This window comes from Cucumis melo, chromosome 8, assembly GCF_025177605.1.
Source record: "Cucumis melo cultivar AY chromosome 8, USDA_Cmelo_AY_1.0, whole genome shotgun sequence".
Lineage (NCBI taxonomy): Eukaryota > Viridiplantae > Streptophyta > Magnoliopsida > Cucurbitales > Cucurbitaceae > Cucumis > Cucumis melo.
Window position 1 is genome coordinate 7,096,731 of NC_066864.1, and position 18,142 is coordinate 7,114,872.

General features: G+C 33.7%; 1 long non-coding RNA gene across 1 annotated transcript; it reads right to left on the reverse strand.

The window, feature by feature from the left end:
- Positions 1-2,261: 2,261 nt before the first annotated feature.
- On the reverse strand, positions 2,262-3,958 carry LOC127150627 (uncharacterized). The gene is made up of 3 exons (XR_007823192.1): positions 3,662-3,958; positions 3,425-3,499; positions 2,262-2,397 (listed from the first exon to the last, which is right to left on the reverse strand). It is a non-coding gene; the product is annotated as an uncharacterized LOC127150627 (long non-coding RNA).
- Between the last annotated feature and the right edge of the window lie 14,184 nt (positions 3,959-18,142).

Here is an 18,142-nt window from a genome sequence, read left to right on the forward strand (position 1 = left end):
GTTATCTGAAACCTCAACATCTCCTATTGCAAGTTCCGTTCCAACCTAAGTGACAACGACTTGGACAATTAGAATATAAATGAGAAAGGATAATTTTAAACAATTAATTTCATGTTATACCTTTTCTCGTAATCAAGATATGAAGGTTCGATTGTGTTTATCTTGAATCCATTTCTGGTTTTTTGATCTACTTCGGTGTTGTCATTGCAATGTGATCAAATGTTTCCTTGTGAAGTACAACAAGGATGTTGAAATGCACTTACTTTTAGTTTTATAAATTTTAATCAAATAAATGGATTATAGATAGAATAACTTACACTATATGTGGTTGCACATCAATGGTATTCTCCATAATATATCAATGAGCTTGATGTAAAAGCTCTCGTTCAGGAATGCTAGTAACTCCACTTGACAATGGTCTACCAAGTTCTGAATTGTCAGAATTGTCTTTTAACTTTTGACAACAAAGTCCACATAAAAATTTTGAACGAAATTCAACAGCTTCTTCTAATATATAACCTTTAGCAATACAACCCTCTGGATGATGTCGATTTCTCACAGCGTTTTTTATCAGCTAAATCATGTCTAACATTCAAACCGTCCTTAGTTTTTCCTGGAATATCGAGAAGTGTACCTAAAATATTCATGCAAACGTTTTTCTCGATATGCATAACATCTAAGCAATGTCCAACATGAAGATGCTTCCAATAGGGGAGCTCAAAGAAAGCAGACCTCTTATTCCAACAACTCTTGATGCCTCCTTTAGAGTGTTTTCTTTTCTTGTTTATTTTTTCTCTTTGAAAGTGAAGATCTTTAGTTTTTTCAAATACAACCTCCCCAGACAAAGGTTCGGGAATACTTCCTTACTAAAGAGCTTCACTTTCAAAGAGAAAAAATAAACAAGAAAAGAAAACACTCTAAAGGAGGCATCAAGAGTTGTTGGAATAAGAGGTCTGCTTTCTTTGAGCTCCCCTATTGGAAGCATCTTCATGTTGGACATTGTTTAGTGTTATGCATATTGAGAAAAACGTTTGAATGAATATTTTAGGTACACTTCTCGATATTCCTGGATAAACTAAGGACGGTTTGAATGTTAGACATGATTTAGCTGATAAAAAACGCTGTGAGAAATCGACATCATCCAGAGGGTTGTATTGCTTAAGGTTATATATTAGAAGAAGCTGTTGAATTTCGTTCAAAATTGTTATGTGGACTTTGTTGTCAAAAGTTAAAAGACAATTCTAACAATTCAGAACTTGGTAGACCATTGTCAAGTGGAGTTACTAGCATTCCTGAACAAGAGCTTTTACATCAAGCTCATTGATATATTGTGGAGAATACCATTGATGTGCAACCACATATAGAGTAAGTTATTCTATCTATAATCCATTTATTTGATTAAATTTTATAAAACTAAAAGTAAGTGCATTTCAACATCCTTGTTGTACTTCACAAGGAAACATTTGATCAAATTGCAATGACAACACCGAAGTAAATCAAAAAACCAGAAATGGATTCAAGATAAACACAATCGAACCTTCATTTCTTGATTACGAGAAAAGGTATAACATGAAATTAATTATTTAAAATTATCCTTTCTCATTTATATTCTAATTGTCCAAGTCGTTGTCACTTAGGTTGGAACGGAACTTGCAATAGGAGATGTTGAGGTTTCAGATAACTTACGGTGGATTGCTCATGGCCCTCATCCATATGATGATATGTGGTGTAATTTTTATCAATTTAAACTTGCATTAGTACCAAAATACTAACTACTTGCATATATATTTCATTTAGGGATCGTTGTTCATTCGTAGTTATTAATCCATATGATGATGTGGTGTACCATCTTGACTCATTGAGAACAAGCTCCCGAGATGATATCAAGTACGTAACAAATATGTAAGCTAACTATATTTCGAGTTTAAAACCCAAACATGGTTAGAAACACATTTTCAAATCATTTTTGATCTTTTGCCATCAATACATACTTTAAGAAATTCTTCAAGTCTAGTTATAAATCAATAAATGTTTAGAAACTAGTTGTCATCTAAACCTTGCTTAGTAAGTTTGGGTTCAATCACAGTTCCGAAATACTAGAGTTCATGCCATATGCATTCTCAAAATCATGATGAATAAACGCATCATTAAGTGTATAAATGAAAATAGGAACTTGAAACCCGCTTTTATAAAATTCAAGTCATAAACATTCTTAAAAATACGATACGTAAATACATTGTTTAAACATAAAAGAAAACATAGTCATAACAAGTTTAGGTAATGGTAATTTCCAAACTATATCATAAAAATAACATGTACAAAGAAAGTTTGAAAATGAGCCACTCACAGTCAATAACTCGATCCCCAAGATTATGCATTTTTCCCCTTCAATTTGGCCTGAAACAACGTTCAAGGTCACATCATTGTCTTCACTTAGCAAGACAACACAATAATCTCTAAAAATACTTCATTACGAGCATTCAAGCTATTTTACACTTGTTGAGTCCTTACATTCTCGAATCTCCTTGGACTAGACTAAAAATCCACTTTCAAACCTTTAAACTTCAAATTTATATATTTAGATTTAATTCCACTATGTCAACATAAACCAACTAACCTTAAACTTCATGAGGCCACCTAGATCCATTTTATGTTTCTAAGATCCTCAAATTTTCAAAGCGCTTAGGATTAAACTAAGCCTTTCACCTACAAACCCTTGGACTTGAAATCTAGATACTTTACCCCATGAGCATCCAAGTTAGTTCAAATTCAACGGGTCTTTTATGTAGATATGATTTTATATTCAATATCCATATCATGGAGATTTAGATCCATTAATAATCTCAATATCAACTAGCGAGCAAATAACTTAAGAACTTACCAAACTCGTTTAAAACAACCTTAACCATGTTGATCAATGCTTCCAAGTTCTCTAAATCTTCAATTCCTCATACAAAACAATATGGGTAAAGTCAAGTCTGTGCTAAAACTAAATGGGTATTTAAGAACTATGAGAGAACCCACTAAAATTATCTACAACCTTATCAAAAGCTTGTCAAAATCGTCTTGATAACACGTTAACGCCTTTCTAAATTCGAATCTCTATAACCATTGTGTGTTTGAAACTTATATACGCAACACCCAAACAAATCTCTAAAGTTAGAAGAAAGTCCCTTCTTGACTTCTAACACTCAACTTTAGAACCCGAGTCTTATGAGTAATCTAATCTTAATGCTTAGATACAATGGACATGTAAACCCCTGAAGAAAATTCACTTAAATTACTCCAAAACTTGTTAAGAACTAATTAAAGTACTCTTAACTTCAATGGGCAACATCAAGCATCCACCATCATGGTTTACTCAAAAATATCAATAAGATTAGATTAGTACTCAAGATCAACTCCAAAAAGCTTATAATCTTACCCAAGTTGTGTCAAATGCCTAATTTTGAGCTTTCAAATGGCTGGATAGTGGCTTAAACACTTCTAAAACTCGAATCTAGCATCAAAAAGTAATGGGTAATGTTAAACTTAACTCTAAATTTAATGGGTATTCAAAAACTTCATGAAATCCAACTAAAACTAAGAATATTTTACCCCAAATCTTAGATCCAATGAGAGATAGATTGAATAGAATGAAACTCACAGTAAAATAGCTTACTAAAGAACAGCAAGAAATAGTTAGCGTCGTCGACAATCTCTTGGAGTTCCAACGACACCCCAAACGAAGACGAACTCTGACAAGTTGGGGAGACGTGACTACAGCGGCACCACCAATCGAAACCGCAAACGTGACCAACAGCTAAAGAATCGAACAGTCTGATCAGACGCGGTGGAGATGATGCACGGAGACCTGCCGGTGGTATGTGTCGTCATCGGAGTTGTGCCGACGTGCGAGAGAAATGGGTGCGTGGGGGGGAGGTCGGCGTTGAGAAGAAGAAGGAGAAGAAAAAGAAAATGAAAAAAAAATCTTTTTGGAAGAATGGAGAAGGAGAAGAAGAGGGATATTTTTCTCTTTTCTCTTCTTTTTTTAAAAGAAAAGTGTGAAATGACCTTTATGCCCTCAACTCAATACCAACTTCAGTTTTTGCATTTCCTTATCCTTTCCATCACCTATTAAATTTTCAAAACATTATCAAAATAATATTGCTCCTGGAATTTTCTTTCTTTTTTTTTTAACAAAAGGATTTAACCTATAAAAATTTACACATGGATTTTAAACTTGTATTTCACAACTTAGAGAATAATAATATACATGTAAGGAGAATGTGAAATATGAACGGTTTTAGTGATATGCAACCGAAGTAACTTCAGTTGTGTAAGGAGTAGTGACCAATAGAGACAAACAGAAATACACAACACAACAAGGTTTGTTAACCCAGTTCAATGAAATTACATCTACATCTGGGGGGGCAGTTTGCCCGGGATAGAAGATTATATTAATCACAAATATAATGGTTGTTGAATACATAGTTATGACTATGAGAACAACACTTTGGATCTTTAGTTACTATACTGTTCTAGGACTGTTTACAACAAAACTCAATTATGAAACAACATGATAATCATAACTAAATAGCTAATGGGTTGAATCTCCCCTTCAATGGTGGCACTAGTTGAGTGTGCATTCAACGTTAATTTTTGTTCAATGGTAGAACACTTCTATCCAACCTTTCTTTAATTTTTATCTTTCATCTGCCACACCAGAAACTTACCAAACTTCGTTATTTATGCTTGATGAATCCCCACGCACTTGACTTCCTCAGAAGTAACTAATATATATAGCAAATAATCTTAACAGCTTGAGAACAACAAAACCCTATTTTTATGGAATGAATCTTAACCAGTTTGTTAAGAGAAATAGAAATAATCATGTGGGACCATTTTGCTAACAAACTCCCCCATGGCACCACTGACTTTCATTTCTGCAGTCAAGCACCCAGTTTCTTCCAAAGTTTAGTAACCAGAAGTTAGAAGGCCCAGGTGCAATAGAAAAAATATTTCATTAATCGCGATGGAGAGAATAAAGAAAAAAACTATAAAACCATCTGACAAGTTGAGCTGAAACACCCTGAACTAAAGCAACTGAAAAACTGAAACCGCTGAACAAACAGAGTTCAAAATAATTGTTTCTACTGAACCTACTGATAGAACAAAAACCTACTGATAGAACAAAAGAAACTGCTAATCGAAAAACTGAGTGCTACAACTTTAAAACAAAACTAAATAAAAGAAACTGCTGATCAAAAAACTGAGTGGTGGAACTCTAAAACAAAACTAACTCCCTCTGCTTGAGTGCAAAATTGAAGCTAGCACCACTTAATCCGACGGAGGAGGAGTGGCACCGAAAGCTGCACGTCTGAGATCACGAATTACAACATCCAATACAGTGCGTCGATCGGTTAGTTCACTTATTTGTCGGGTCAAAAAGCAAGATTCGGCAATCAATGCTTGTAGTAGACGATTGGCAAGTGACACAGTGAGAGTCAGGGGATGGCCAACAGTAGGATGCGTAGCAGCAGTAGTACTGGTACCGCCTTGTGCATTGTCAAACTCAGCAGCAACATCAGGGACGTGAGACCCTTGAAACAAGCGCATACTGAGCGGTATAACCCGAGGCGCTGTGCCAATAGCATCTAGAGGGGTCAAAATCGTTAAGTGTTATGCAGGTCGTTGGAAGACTCCAACACTAGCCCGTAATCCTTCAAATGTTGCTGCATCCAGCCGCTTGGTAAAAATATCAACTAGTTGACCTGTACTTCGAACATGTTCTAAACTGATAATATTGGCTTCAATTAATTCCCGAATAAAGTTGTCGCGACATGATCGCGACACGGAGCGGCCGACATCCCCAATCATTTAATCTTTAATATTTAAAAGGTTTGGAGTCGTCACCAATCATATTAAAGGGTGATTGGTCACCAAAAAAAATTGGTCTACATAAATTCAGATTTAAGGTTCGAGAGTCAGTTGTGTGTAAGGAAGGTAGTAGTACCCTACAACATCCATAAAAATGATTACCAAAATTTATCTTTTAAACTAAATTAACGAGGTTCACAAAACAAAGTTTTTTGTTTGATATTTTTTAAATGTCTCATGGTTATCAATTCATAACTAAAAAACTAAGTACGAATTGATGATTATATGGGTGGCATGAGAGCCATTAGAAAAATAGAATTTAATTTTTATTTAAAAAGATTTTTTTATTTACCTCAAGAATATTAAAATATCAGACTTTGATATTTTGATCTCCATCATAGGCCTTTAATGGGAAATTTCATGTATCTAAAGAATTAATGAATTCTAAAGAAAACACTACTCAGTCTCATTCTAAAATATAAAATTGTTAGAAATACTTTGTTTAAAAATAATTTACTAATTTTTAAAAATTTAGAAATTTCATGTATTTATAGAATTTTAACCATAAAATCCATAAATGAACATTACTCTTTCCCATAAATAATACAGTATAAAATAGTTGGCAAATATGACAAATAATACAACCAACAATATATGTTGCCAAATAATACAAGTTGGAGATAATATCCACATATTCAAAAATAAAATATTGGAAATAATATACTACATTAGAGATATATAATGTTTGAGAAATAATGTTTGGAAAGTAAATAATATACAGTGGTGAAACAAGTATTATGTCATTTAACCATTCTAATCAATCAATATCAAACATATTTAATAAACAGTAAAAACAACCAAATTAAATCCTATATTTAACAAATTTTAATCAAATTGCTTACTTTAAATCAAATTTAAAGCATAGGTAATTTGATGTAACAATTTTCAAATGACCTAAACCTAACAAAATTAAAACACACAAGCAGATTTGATGTGATAGTATTCCTAACAAAATTAAACACAGTAGCAAATTTGATATAACACTATTCTATTGGTATTCCTAACAAAAGTACAGCCTAGGCAAAATTTGATGCAACAATATCCAATTGGTTTAAGCCAACAAAATTTGAATACAAAACAAAGGCTAATGAGAAATAGATTCAATTGGTCTAAACCTAACAAAATTAAAATACCCTAACCCTAAAAGATTAAACACAATCTAGGTAAAATTTCATGAAGGAACAAAATCAATTTAACGAATTAAAAACAAATAAAATTTGAAGAATGGAAGAACAATCTACATAAAGAAAAAAAAAACTTACCTTTGGCAGAATAGTTTTTTAGCTTTTCACCCTTTAACTGATCTCTCCTTAAAAAAAAATCTCCCTTTTCTCTCTTTTTTTTCTCTGTTTTTATAGGGCACTGAGATGGTAGCTTTTTTTTTTTTTTAAGATTGCAAGATCATGAGCATCGTGTTTGTGATAGTGGGAAAGTGGGAAGAATCGTGAAGAGGGAGAAGCGTGGATAGGGAGAATCGTGGGGAGGGAGGGGAATAATCGTGGGACTGGAAGTGGTTCAGAGAAAACAAGGAAAAGATATGAAATTTAATTACTGTTTTCTTTTCATTTTTAAAAAAATAAATAAATTCAAATTCAAATCAACTTAATTTAATAAAAATAAAGTAATAAAATAAAATAAAGTAAAGTAAATGTAAAAAATAAATGGCCAAAATATGGTATCTACAGCATGCCCCCCTTTGTCCATCCTGAAAATATTTAAAGGTGGACAAAGGAAATAGATAAAGTATTTGGGCCAAATTTTATTTTTTATAGAGGGAACTAAAAAGATTATCAACCTTAACTCTAGGACCAGGTTTGATAAATAAAGGACCTGATAGACAGGCTTCGGCCTCAGCTTCAGATCTCAGCTTGATTTAACCAAATTCGAAAAGACATCAACCTTAGCTCTAGGACTAGGTTATGATAAATAAAGAACCTGATGACAGGCTTCGGCCTCAGCTTCAGATATGGGCTCGATTTAACCAAATTTAAAAAGACATAAATCTTAGCTCCAGGACTAGGTTTGATAAATAAAGGACTTTATAGACAGGCTTCGGCCTCAGCTTCAGATCTGGGCTCGATTTAACCAAATTCAAAAAGACATCAACCTTAGCTCCAAGACTAGGTTTGATAAATAAAAGATCTGATAGACAGGCTTCAGCCTCAGCTTCAGATCTGGGCTCGATTTAACCAAATTCGAAAAGACATCAACCTTAGCTCTAAGACTAGGTTTGATAAATAAAGGGCCTGATAGACAGCTTTGGCCTCAGCTTCAAATCTGGGCTCGATTTAACCAAATTCGAAAAAACATCAACCTTAGCTCCAAGACTAGGTTTGATAAATAAAAGACCTGATAGACAGGCTTCGGCCTCGGCTTCAGATCTAGGCTCGATTTAACCAAATTTGAAAAGACATCAACCTTAGCTCTAGGACTAAGTTTGATTAAAGGACCTGATAGACAGGCTTCGGCCTCAGCTTCAGATCTGGGCTCGATTTAACCAAATTTGAAAAGACATCAACCTTAGCTCCAGGACTACGTTTCATAAAAAATTGACTCGTCCTGCTTTGGACTTGGTAAATATTTAATTTGAAAATAAAATATTGTCATTTTCAAAGAAATAAATAGCTCATTGCTCCATTCATCAATCTTATTAACAATTGATCAGTATGGCCACCGGATAGAATAAAACACATATATCATGAAAGCTTTTTAAGTTGTCAAATTTGCCACTCTTTGAATCAAAACTGTGAATGACTGCACTATGTTGTAAAGATCCAATATTGTTTAGTCCTTGGACATCACAAAACGTAAATCCCTTTAAGATGTAGACTTCCAATTACGATAACTCCTATCATAGCAAAATTTGTCTAGACTTGTAGACACCTATATTTCCTTAAATCTTATCAAAAGAAAATCATAGCTTTTACTTGGTTTGCAAATACAATAAGTTGTACTGGATCCTTGCTAATTAAAAAAATGTAGAATAATGGACTAATGAATCATGAATGTTTACTATCTTTTAGAAAGGATAAAAGAAAAGATTGGCAAATAAACATATGTTCAAAAAATATAATAAGAAATGAAAAAAAAATGTGACAACAATACTTGGAATATGAGTACAAAGAGAGGGGTGAGAGAAAATTTACACATCTGGAAATAACATTCTAAGAACTAAATGTAAGTTTCCTAGAAATACCCCTGACTTCTTTCAACATTACGAAACCCTCTAAGAAAAGGCCTCATGCACGATATCTTCGAACATAATCTGAATTTACAGGCTTTTTTAACTCAACGCCATCCATATTAGTCAAAAGTAGAGCTTCTCCTGAAAAAGCTTTTTTCACTACGAATGGACCTTCATAATTAGAAGTCCATTTTCCTCGATGATTCTTTTGAAACGGAAGTATTCTTTTTAATACCAAATCTCCCTCTCGAAAGCTTCGAGGATGCAATTTCTTATTGTATGCTCGCATTAGTCTTTATTGGTAAAGTTTCCCATGATTTAATTCTGCTTACCGTTTTTCTTCAATGAAATTCAACTGCTCATGCCGACCTCGTATCCATTCAGCTTCATCTAACTTAGCTTTCATGAGAACTCTCAATGAAGGTATCTCAACTTCTAAAGGTAAAACAGCCTCCATACCATAAACTAAAGAAAATGGTGTTGCCCATGTTGATGTACGAACTGACGTGCGATATCCATGCAGTGCAAACGGTAGCATTTCATGCCAATCTTTGTATGTTATTGTCATTTTCTCAATGATCTTTTAATCGACCTTCACCTCAGTTGTGTCCTTGGTCATTTTCAGATGTGTAGTAGCTGGTGTTCTTTTTGGTTTGTCCTTGTCCATTCCAAACTTGGAGATGAGATTCTTTGCATATTTTTCTTGGGAGAAAAAGATCCCGGTTTCTTCTTCCTATATTTGAAAACCCAAGAAAAAAGGATAGCTCACCAACCATGCTCATTTCAAATTCTCCTTTCATCTGTTCAACATATGCTGAGGATGTGCCCCCAAATATGATGTCGTCCACATAGTTTTGTACAATCAGAAATTCAGTATCCTGTCGATATATAAACATTGTTTGATCTGTGCTGCCCCTTCGATATCCTTATTGTAACAGATATGTGGAGAGTCTCTCATACCAAGCTCTATGAGCTTGTTTGAGAGCGTAGAGGGCCTTTTGTAGCTTGTAAACGTGATCAGGATGCACAGGGTCAACAAAACCTTTTGGCTGAGCAACATATACTTCCTCAGATAAGTACCCATTTAGAAGTGCACTCTTTACATCTATTTGAAAGAGTTTGAACCTTTTGAAACATGCATAACTCAGTAGTAATCGGATTGCTTCTAACCTGGCTACCGGAGCAAAAGTTTCTCCAAAATCCAAACCTTCTATTTGGGAATACCCCTGAGCAACCAATCTAGCTTTGTTTCGAATAACTCTCCCTTGTTCATCTATTTTGTTCTTGAAGATCCATTTGGTTCCAATTATGTTTGCATGAGGTGGTTTCGGCAAAGCTCCCATACTTGATTTCTTTCAAACTGTAATAGTTCTTTCTACATAGCCAAAATCCAATGCTCATCTGTAAGAGCTACCGTGACAGTGGTGGGTTCCAAGGTAGATGTGTAGCAAACGTTGGCAACCATTTTTTCAAAATCTCTTCTCTCCTTCTTTCGAGAGTTGACTCCAGCTTGTTCTGTAGTCAGCTGACGTGCAGTAATGGATGCTCCATTGACATAATTATCAGAAGGATTCACTAATGTTGACACTGTCGGGTTCACCAGTCTATTTGTGTCTTGAGACGAAAGCGAGGAGTCCTTTTCTTCAGCGAGAGATGTAGTTGAGTAATGTTAGTCTTCTGAGAGACGAAATCCCAGAAATCTCCATCTTCTTCATTAAGGCTCCTTTTAGGCCCTTTTTCAAGATCATCAATGATGACATTTATGGATTCCATAATTGTCTTCGTGCGTTGATTGAACACCCTGTAGGCTCGACTGTTGGTAGAGTATCCGTGGAATATTCCTCGATCAGACTTTGAATCCCACTTTCGTCGATGATCTCTATCACTCATGATAAAACATGTACTACCAAAAATGTGAAAGTACTTCACATTAGGTTTTCTCCCTTTTTAGAGTTCATAAGATGTAGTAGTTGTCCCTGGACGAAGGATGACCCTGTTTTGTATATGGCAAGCAATGTTTAGAGCTTCAGCCCAGAAGTGAATAGGCAATTGCTTCGCGTGGATCATCACTCGGGCTATTTCCTGTAGCATACGATTCCTTCTTTCAACAACTTCATTTTACTAGGGAGTTAACGGCTGAAAACTCATGAAAGATGCCTTCATTCTCGCAAAACTCCTTAAAGTACTTGTTTTCAAATTCACGACCATGATCACTTCGTATACGACAAATACCAGTATGTTTTTCTCTTTGCAGTTGTAAAAATAGGGTTTGACACACCTTGAAGGTTTTAGATTTATCATGAACAAATTTAACCCAGGTATAACGAGAGAAGTCATCTACGCACACTAATACATACCTTTTTCCTCCCAGGCTTTCTGCTTGCATTGACCCCATAAGGTCTATATGAATAAGTTCTAGGGTGCAAGAAATCGAAGGGAGGATGGCAGACTTATGAGGCGACTTGACCTGCTTTCCAGCAGGACATTCTGAGCAGCTTTCTAGTGTGGTAAATGTGAGTGTGGGAAGGCCGATAATGGCATCAGCCTTGGTAACTTTGAAAAGGGTGGTTCCACTAATGTGCCCCAAACGTTTGTGCCATAGGCTAGCTTCTTCCACCTTTGACAGATTGCATAGATTAACCTCCGCATCCCAGTGATAACAGTTGTCGGACATCCTGGTTCCGCTAAGGAACACGTTGTTTTGACTATCCAGTACATTACACCTGTCCTTATTGAAGCTGACTTGATATCCTTGATCACACAGTTGACTGGTACTGATTAGATTTGCTGACAGCCCTTGCATTAGACGAACATCAAGCAAGAATGGTAGACCGGGATGATCAATCATTCCTTTTTCGATGATTTTACCTTTCCCTCCATCTCCAAACACCACTGATCAAGCCTTGCATTCACTGAGTTCTGAAAAGAATGCTGCATTTCCGGTCATATGCCTAGAACACCCACTATCAAAATACGAGTCATCAGAGTTCGAGTGATTGACAGAGGTAGAGCTACCTTGCAGTTTTCAAAAATGGTCTTCGGGCGCCATTCGATTCTATGTCTCCTCCGGTATAAGTTTTGTCTAGCATGTTGTTGGTGGTGCATAAGTTTTTAGAGTTGATAACAATACGACCAAATGTGACCACTCTTTCCATAAAAGTAACAAATTCTTCGTTTTTGGCTGTTCAGACGTTTTGCAAATAGGCTAGAACCTTCAGTAATTCTCCCATTTTTACAATCTGTTGGACTGTCCTGAGAGGCACCCTCTCGAACGAATACTATAGTCCTAATGATTGTGCCCTTCTTTCCAGCAAAGCCTAGGCCTCTTTTGTCATCAACACTTCTTCCTTGGCCAAGCAAGTCATCTAATTTTTTAGTCCCGTTTGTCAAAATCTTTATGAATTTAGAAAGTTCTTCAAGTTGATTCTTGGTTTCCTTTAATTCATCTTTTAGGATTACTATAGATGATAGAAAGCTTTGGTTTTCTTCCACTAGGCATTGTATCCGTTCTTGTTGTTGTAGGATAATTTCTTGATCTTCCTTCAACTTCCTTTCGAATGACCCATCGGTTAGGCATTTATTAATTGTTGGTTCCAGCTGGTCAAATGTTTGACGGTCGACTGTCGCGGATTCTTCGTCATTCATGGTGCTGATGCTGATCAAGGCCATTTCTACTTCTTCATCATCACTTTCGGAATAGTCTTCTTCATCTGAAAAAGTGGCTACCAAGCTCTTCTTTTTACGTTTAAGGAAGGTAGCGCACTCAGATTGAATGTGACCAAATCTTTCACACTCATGACATCTGATTCCTTCGCCATTCTTCTCAGATTTTGAGAGATCATTTCCCTTTTCTCGTTCTAGTTCCTTCTTTCGATACAGTCTAGATGAAGAGATGTCTGAAGTTCTTGGGCTGAATCATTGAGGGACCTTCTCGGTAGTTACGTTGACTTCCCATATGCTTGTGAAACTAGCTTTTGAGCTTTACAACCTGCTTTGTCAGTAGGACAACAGATTCTGTAAGATCATCGTTGTTTTTACGCATTTTGCATTCTTCAGTGAGCTCTTTCTTTACTGAGGTTAGTGCCAGTCCAGGTTTTCTTCTGTTTCTAGTGTGTCCCAAGTGAAGTTCAAAGGGTCGTAACGAACCAAATAATTCATCCAGCTTCATTTTTTATAAATCATTAGCTTCCTCAATCGTTGTGACTTTCATGTTAAGCTTAGATGGTAACGATCTGAGAACTTTCCGAACAAGTTTAGAGTTCAACATCTTTTTACCGAGAGCATCTGATTCGTTGGCAATATCAAGTATGCGAACATTGAACTCAGCAATAGTCTCATCTTCAGTCATTTGCAGCGCTTCGAAACGAGAGATCAGGATCTGCAATCGTGAGATTTTTACCTTTAAAGTTCCTTCAAAGGCAACTTCCAAGATTTCCTAAGCAGTCTTAGTCGACTTGCACGTGTTGATTAACTTGAATATGTTTGGATCAACCGCATTGAACAATGCATTCAGTGCACGAGAGTTGCCTACAGTAGCATCATCTTCTTCTTTTGTCCATTTCAGCTCAGATTTTCGAACAGTCTGATCGGCTTCGTCCTTTTCAGTGGGATGTTCCCATCCAGATATAATTGCTCTCCAACTCCTCATGTCCAGTGACATAAGAAAAACGTCCATTCGTGACTTCCAGTACCCATAGTTTCCTTCGTCTAGAAGGAGCGGTCTACTGGTTGAGTTTCCTTCACGAATTTCGTCCATCCATGATCGAATAGTGAACCTTGCTCTGATACCAATTGAAATATGAACGATTTTAGTGATATACAACCAAAGTAACTTCAGTTGTGTAAGGAGTAGTGAGCAATAGAGACAAACAGAAATACACAACACGACAAGGTTTATTAACCCAGTTCGATGAATTTACATCTACATCTGGGGGCGGTTTGCCCAGGATAGAAGATTATATTAATCACAAATATAATGGTTGTTGAATACATAGTTATGACTATGAGAACAGCACTTTGGACCTTTAGTTACTGTACTGTTCTATGACTATTTGCAACAGAACTCAATTATGAAACAACATGATAATCATAACTAAATAGCTAATAGGTTGAATCTCCCCCTCAATGGTGGCACTAGTTGAGTGTGCATTCAACGTCAATTTTTGTTCAATGGTAGAACACTTCTATTTAACCTTTCTTTAATTTTTATCTTTCATCAGCCACACTAGGAACTTACCAAACTTCGTTATTTATGCTTGATGAATCCCCGCGCACTTGGCTTCCTCAGGAAGTAACTAATATATATAGCAAATAATCTTAACAGCTTGAGAACAACCGAACCCTATTTTTATGGAACGAATCTTAACCAATTTGTTAAGAGAAATAGAAATAATCATGTTGGATCATTTTGCTAACAGAATGGAATGAGGGCTTACAATGCGCTCTTGAAAGTGGTGAATAATTTTTTTTTTTTTTGTCATTGTGGAAGTGGACTAACATCTTTCAGTCGTACATGATGAAATGACTTTTAAGGTAGTTGTCCCATTTCACTTTCCAAATTTTGGAATCTTGAAATTGGGTGGAGTAATGATGACGTCCGAGACTATACACAATTGTGTCACTTTAATGTCTTCATGATATATGTTACTGTTCTCTATTACACCAAACCTCTCTTCTAGAAATCTTGATATAATCTTCCTTCGAGATTTGTGTCTTCTAAGGTCTCCTAGTTTTCTCATTCATCGTAGAAACTAAGTCATTCAAATTGTTTGTTTGTTGTGGATCTCGACCACAATCTTCTATCAGGCATGCCCTCAAATCTACCAATGAGGAATCTAATAGCTTTTTAGAAGTAAGAGCATGTAGGTAAGGAGAAACATCATCTGGAGCTTGGTTCTAAACAAATTTCACTTGTTTGAATTCCCCTGCTATGATCTATCTTTAACTTAAGCGAGGGACTTTAAAATCTTTGCCACTTGTCCTTTTAACACTTTGGCACATCCTTTCTGATTACTTGTACTTGTTTGGGGAACTCTTCCATGACTTCGATCAATAATTAATGGGAGGTGGAAATCTTTTCAACTATTTGTAAAAACTTTGACTCTTTTGATATTTCTAGAGAGAGAATGGTTAAATTATTTGAAATTATTTACTAGCATGAGGTTTATGCATGTGAAATTTCATCAACAATGCAACAATCATCATTCTAAAGTGAATAAAATTTACTAATATTTTCAAGAAGAATAGTTAAATGCAATGACTATGAGATTTTTAAACAAAGTACTAGCAATAATTTATAACATACGTACAAGTACGTGCATGATAATGAAAGGACTCTTAGTGCTAGATCATGCAAATAAAAAATAATGACGAAATAATAGCATAAAATACTCTCCACGATATATACTTCATTTCTAAAAAAAAACTTTTCCTTTTTGGCAGATATTTCAATTCTTTTAAGTCGTTAACACTAAAACATTATTAGTTATTTCTTAAATGAAGCAACAAAAAATACCTTAATAGCAATGTAACTTCTTACGAAGAAATCACAATTTTTTACCAAATACAATTTTTAACAAGATAAAATGGATAACAATATGGTTAAATGAGATAAAAAAGTTAACAAATAAAAATCATCCCAAAAGTTTGACGAGACAGTCAAAATTAATCATTTAATCTAAATATATAGTGATTTAAAAGTTTCTTTTTTGATTAATTAGTCAAATTTGTTTGATGACTATCAAGAAAAATGTCCAAACTTATTTTAAGAAAATAGAAAAAAGAAATTAAACCATTTTTCATTATTTTCTTTGATTATTTTTTTACTTTGAAATATTTGCCTCTTTTAAAATAACTGTCAAAATATTCAAGCTCTATAAACAAATAATATACAGGTTGTTTCACAAAAATAAATTGAAGAAACAAAACTGAAAGTTACACAATAGGTTTTTTTTTTTCTTTTTTTGCAAAATTCTTTTTATACTTGATCAAATATTTAACATTTCGAATATTCGTTCTCAAAATTTTAATTTTTAAAGCTAATGTTATTTAATTATAATATTTTTTATCTATTTTTAAATAGTTAATATATTTCCAAAAGAATCATTAAATGATACTAATTATTACTGAATATATATTAATTTTTAGAAAAAAAAATAGTTAGATAAATGTGTTTTTAAAAACTTTTTTTGAAAAAAAAAATTGTTCAATCTTTGAAACATATAAAGAAAAGTTCTTAGAAATCTCTTAAAAATACTTTTTTTTTAATATGAAAAAAACTTTATAAAACTTCAACAAAATTACTAAAATGTTAATTGATTAAGAAAAATCAAAATTGGCAAATAAAATATTGTTAGCTTTTACTAAAAAAAAATTATGCAATTGTGATAGTTGAACTAACACAAGTAACGAATCAATGAAATTAAAAAGAAATACCTGTGTAAATGCATGTTGAAATAAATGTGTGTTGTAATACACTAGAATATTGCATAAAAGTTTTAAAAGTGAGATTAATTTTAAAGGCCTTAAATGATAAAGGTTCCCAAATTTGTCAAAGTCATACATGACGAATTGACTAAGTCAAGAGAATATGTAGAGAATATCAAGAGAATCTATAACAATAATCAAAACAAGTTGTTTTTTAGATAAAAATTTAATTCACGAACAAAAAGTAGAAAAAAAAAAAAGGAAGAAACTCTCAAACAAATTGAATACTCATTTCCCTCTTACCTTAGAAGATTACCTTTCCATAGATAAAAAAAAAATTGATGGAGTTTTTGGGAGAAAATAAAGTGGCAGAATGGAGAGGAAAGAGTAAAGAAGATTGCTAGAGTTTTTGGAAGAAAAGTGACAAATTGGAGAGGGAAGAGTTCTTGGCAAAGTGAAATTTAGAGAGAATTTTGGTGAAAATTGGAGTTGGATTGATGAATTTTGAAAGGAGGGTGGTTAGTAGAAAAAGTAAAACATAAAAGAATATGTAGGGAATATCAAGAGAATTTGTAACAAGAATCAAAACAAGTTGTTTTTTTATATGCAAATTTAATTCACAAACAAAAATTAGAAATAAATTAAAGAAAATCTCCAACAAATTGAATATCCATTGCCCTCTTACCTCTTTCGCGACACGAAATGATCGACACCCTCGATTATTTAATCTTAATAAATAGTAGATTCGGAGTCGCCACCAACCATATTAAGGTGTGATTGGTCACAAAAAAAAAAAAAACATTGGTCTACTTAAATTCAGACTTAAAGTTCAGAAGTTTGTTGTCGGTAGGAAAGGTGTTTAGCACCCTACAAGACCCATAAAAATGGTTACCAAAATTTATCTTTTAAACTAAATTAGGGTTCACAAAAAAAAGTTTTTTATTTGGTTTTTTTTCTAAATGTCACATAATAATAAATTCACATATATATATATATATATATATATATATATATATATATATATATATATAAAGCTAAGCATGAAATGATAATTATATGGGTGGCATGAGAGCTATTAGAAAAATAGAATTTATTTTTTTTTTGTTTCAAAAGATTTTTTTTTATTCACCTCAAGAATACCAAAATATCAAACTTTGATATTTTGATCTCCATCATAGGCGTTTAATGAGAAATTTCATATATCTAAAGAATTAATAAATTCCAAAGAAAACACTACTTAGTCTCATTTTAAAATATAAAATTGTTAATATATTTTGTTTATAAACAATTTATGAATTAATTGTTCAAAACGAGAAATTTCATGTATTTATGGAATTTAAATCATAAAATCCTTAAATGAACCTTACGTTTCCTATCTCAAATTTTTATATCCATATGGCAAAAAAAATGAATTATTTCATACATTTTGCAATTATAGAAATTGAAAAATAAATAATAATAATAACAAAACAATTTGAAATATGACAAATGCAAGTTGGCATATAAAACAGTTGACAAATGATTTGACAAATAATACAACAAACGATACAGTAGACTAATAATACAGGTTGAAAATAATATACAAGTTGGCAAATAATATACAGATTGAGAATA